Source organism: Zeus faber (genome assembly GCF_960531495.2).
Source record: "Zeus faber genome assembly, chromosome: 4".
Classification (NCBI taxonomy): domain Eukaryota; kingdom Metazoa; phylum Chordata; class Actinopteri; order Zeiformes; family Zeidae; genus Zeus; species Zeus faber.
Window position 1 is genome coordinate 37,117,977 of NC_137191.1, and position 4,968 is coordinate 37,122,944.

Consider the following 4,968-nt stretch of genomic DNA (forward strand, 5'->3'; position numbering starts at 1 on the left):
GAGTTCAGTTGGTTGGCCAGGGAGGCGTCCACACTCGTGGCTGGGGAGGAGCTGCTCTTGTAGTTTGTTATTGTTCGCAGCCCCTCCCACAAGCGTCTGGTGTCCCCCCGCTCCATCTGCAGCTCCACGGTGTCTCTGTACGTCCGTTTGGCGTCCCTCACCGCCCTCCGCAGATTGTACGACGCCGCTTTGTAGTTGGCCATGTTGCCAGATACAAGTCCGTCGTTGTAAGCGGCCGTGCGCGCATTCAGAGCGCAGCGGATGGATTTATCAACCCATGGTTTCTGGTTTGGAAATATCCGAACTTTCACCGTGGGAACGATTTAATCCGCGAGCGTAGCCACAAAACTCACTACAACCTCCGTAAACTCGCTGACGTCACTTGAACTCGCTTGGAACATGTCCCAGTCTACGTCAGTCAGAGCGTCCTGAAGCGCAGCCTCTGAATAATAATAATAATGATAAGTTACAGATCAATAATAAGGAGTTGGAATAGCTGCACAGTGGTAGGTGGAGGCAGAATGAGGAGGTGGAGTTGGAAGCATCATGAGGATGTGGAGGTGGAGGCAGCAGGTGGAGGTTGATGTGGAGGTGGCTATGGAGGCAACATGAGGAGGTGGATGTTGGATGGTGTGGATGGTGGATGTCCACCTCCACCTCCACCTGCTGAGTTGGAGGTGGAGGCAGCTGTCTCATATAGTGGCAACTGTCTCTCTGCTAGAGTTGTTAGTAATTTCTTAGAGTAATATTATGTTATATTATATTATATTATATTATTTTATATTATATTATATTATATTATGTTATATTCTATTATATTATATTATATTATATTATATTATATTGTTTTATATTATATTATATTATATTATATTATATTATATTATAGTATGTTATATTATCTTATCTTATATTATATTATATTATATTATGAGCTTTGAACTAGGAACTTGGAACTAAGCACTTGAAACTAGGAACTTGGAAATAAGTGCTTGGAACTAGGAACTTGGAACTAAGAGCTTGGAACTTTGAACTAAGAGCTTGGAACTTGGAACTAGATACTTGGAACTAGGAATTTTGAACTTGGAACTTGGAACTAAGAGCTTAGAACTAGGAACTTGGAACTAAGAGCTTGGAACTAGGAACTTGGAACTAGGAACTTGGAATTAAGAGCTTGGAACTAGGAACTTGGAACTAAGAGCTTGGAACTTGGAACTAAGAGCTTGGAACTAGGAACTTGGAACTAGGAACTTGGAACTAAGAGCTTGGAACTAGGAACTTGGAACTAGGAACTTGGAACTAAGAGCTTGGAACTTGGAACTAAGAGCTTGGAACTAGGAACTTGGAACTAGGAACTTGGAACTAAGAGCTTGGAACTAGGAACTTGGAACTAAAAGCTTGGAACTAGGAACTTGGAACTAGGAACTAGGAACTTGGAACTTTGAACTAAGAGCTTGGAACTAGGAACTAAAAGCTTGGAACTAGGAACTTTGAACTAGGAACTAAAAGCTTGGAACTAGGAACTTGGAACTAGGAACTTGGAACTAGGAACTTGGAAATAAGTGCTTGGAACTAGGAACTTGGAACTAAGAGCTTGGAACTTGGAACAAAGAGCTTGGAACTAGGAACTAGGAACTAAAAGTTTGGAACTAGGAACTTGGAACTACGAACTTGGAACTAAGAGCTTGGAACTAGGAACTTGGAACTAAGAGCTTGGAACTAGGAACTTGGAACTAAGCGCTTGGAACTAAGCACTTGGAACTAGGAACTTGGAACTAGGAACTTGGAACTAAGAGCTTGGAACTTGGAACTAAGAGCTTGGAACTTGGAACTAGGAACTTGGAACTAAACACTTGGAACTAGGAACTTGGAAGTAGGAATTTGGAAGTAGGAATTTGGAAATAAGTCCTTGGAACTAGGAATTTGGAACTAAGAGCTTGGAACCCGGAACTAAGAGCTTGGAACTTGGAACTAGGAACTTGGAACTAGGAACTTGGAACTTGGAACTTGGAACTAAGAGCTTGGAACTAGGAACTTGGAACTAAGGGCTTGGAACTAGGAACTTGGAACTAAGAGCTTGGAACTTGGAACTAAGAGCTTGGAACTAGGAACTTGGAACTAAAAGCTTGGAACTAGGAACTTGGAAATAGGAACGAGGAACTTGGAACTTTGAACTAAGAGCTTGGAACTAGGAACTAAAAGCTTGGAACTAGGAACTTGGAACTAGGAACTAAAAGCTTGGAACTAGGAACTTGGAAGTAGGAACTTGGAACTAGGAACTTGGAAATAAGTGCTTGGAACTAGGAACTTGGAACTAAGAGCTTGGAACTTGGAACTAAGAGCTTGGAACTAGGAACTAGGAACTAAAAGCTTGGAACTAGGAACTTGGAACTAGGAACTTGGAACTAAGAGCTTGGAACTAGGAACTTGGAACTAACAGCTTGGAACTAGGAACTTGGAACTAGGAACTTGAAACTAAGCGCTTGGAACAAAGCACTTGGAACTAGGAATTTGGAACTAGGAACTTGGAACTAAGAGCTTGGAACTTGGAACTAAGAGCTTGGAACTTGGAACTAGGAACTTGGAACTAAACACTTGGAAGTAGGAACTTGGAAGTAGGAACTTGGAAGTAGGAACTTGGAAATAAGTCCTTGGAACTAGGAACTTGGAACTAAGAGCTTGGAACTAGGAACTTGGAACTAAGAGCTTGGAACTTGGAACTAAGAGCTTGGAACTTGGAACTAAGAGCTTGGAACTAGGAACTAGGAACTAAAAGCTTGGAACTAGGAACTTGGAACTACAAACTTGGGACTAAGAGTTTGGAACTAGGAACTTGGAACTAAGAGCTTGGAACTAGGAACTTGGAACTAGGAACTTGGAACTAAGCGCTTGGAACTAGGAACTTGGAACTAGGAACTTGGAACTAGGAACTTGGAAATAAGAGCTTGGAACTTGGAACTAGGAACTTGGAACTAGGAACTTTGAACTTGGAACTTGGAACTAAGAGCTTGGAACTAGGAACTAGGAACTAAGGGCTTGGAACTAGGAACTTGGAACTAAGAGCTTGGAACTTGGAACAAAGAGCTTGGAACTAGGAACTTGGAAATAGGAACTTGGAACTAAGAGCTTGGAACTAGGAACTTGGAACTAAAAGCTTGGAACTAGGAACTTGGAACTAGGAACTTGGAACTAAGAGCTTGGAACTAGGAACTTGGAACTAAGAGCTTGGAACTAGGAACTTGGAACTAAGAGCTTGGAACTTGGAACTAAGAGCTTGGAACTAGGAACTTGGAACTAAAAGCTTGGAACTAGGAACTTGGAACTAGGAAAGAGGAACTTGGAACTTTGAACTAAGAGCTTGGAACTAGGAACTAAAAGCTTGGAACTAGGAACTTGGAACTAGGAACTAAAAGCTTGGAACTTGGAACTAAGAGCTTGGAACTAGGAACAAAGAGCTTGGAACTAGGAACTTGGAACTAGGAACTTGGAACTTGGAACTAGGAACTTGGAACTAGGAGCTTGGAACTTGGAACTAAGAGCTTGGAACTAGGAACTTGGAACTACGAACTTGGAACTAAGAGCTTGGAACTTGGAACTTGGAACTAACAGCTTGGAACTAGGAACTTGGAACTAGGAACTTGAAACTAAGCGCTTGGAACAAAGCACTTGGAACTAGGAATTTGGAACTAGGAACTTGGAACTAAGAGCTTGGAACTTGGAACTAAGAGCTTGGAACTTGGAACTAGGAACTTGGAACTAAACACTTGGAAGTAGGAACTTGGAAGTAGGAACTTGGAAGTAGGAACTTGGAAATAAGTCCTTGGAACTAGGAACTTGGAACTAAGAGCTTGGAACTAGGAACTTGGAACTAAAAGCTTGGAACTAGGAACTTGGAACTACAAACTTGGGACTAAGAGTTTGGAACTAGGAACTTGGAACTAAGAGCTTGGAACTAGGAACTTGGAACTAGGAACTTGGAACTAAGCGCTTGGAACTAGGAACTTGGAACTAGGAACTTGGAAATAAGAGCTTGGAACCCGGAACTAAGAGCTTGGAACTTGGAACTAGGAACTTGGAACTAGGAACTTTGAACTTGGAACTTGGAACTAAGAGCTTGGAACTAGGAACTAGGAACTAAGGGCTTGGAACTAGGAACTTGGAACTAAGAGCTTGGAACTTGGAACAAAGAGCTTGGAACTAGGAACTTGGAAATAGGAACTTGGAACTAAGAGCTTGGAACTAGGAACTTGGAACTAAAAGCTTGGAACTAGGAACTTGGAACTAGGAACTTGGAACTAAGAGCTTGGAACTAGGAACTTGGAACTAAGAGCTTGGAACTAGGAACTTGGAACTAAGAGCTTGGAACTAGGAACTTGGAAATAGGAACTTGGAACTAAGAGCTTGGAACTAGGAACTTGGAACTAAAAGCTTGGAACTAGGAACTTGGAACTAGGAACTTGGAACTAAGAGCTTGGAACTAGGAACTTGGAACTAAGAGCTTGGAACTTGGAACTAAGAGCTTGGAACTAGGAACTTGGAACTAGGAACTTGGAACTGAGAGCTTGGAACTTGGAACTAGGCACTTGGAACTAAGCGCTTGGAACAAAGCACTTGGAAATAGGAACTTGGAACTAGAAACTTGGAACTAGGAACTTGGAACTAGGAACTTGGAACTAAGAGTTTGGAACTCGGAACTTGGAACTAAGAGCTTGGAACTAGGAACTTGGAACTAGGAACTTGGAACTAAGAGTTTGGAACTCGGAACTTGGAACTAAGAGCTTGGAACTAGGAACTTGGAACTAGGAACTTGGAACTAAGCGCTTGGAACTAGGAACTTGGAACTAGGAACTTGGAACTAAGTGCTTGGAACTAGGAACTTGGAACTAAGAGCTTGGAACTTGGAACTAAGAGCTTGGAACTAGGAACTTGGAACTAAGAGCTTGGAACTTGGAACTAGGCACTTGGAAC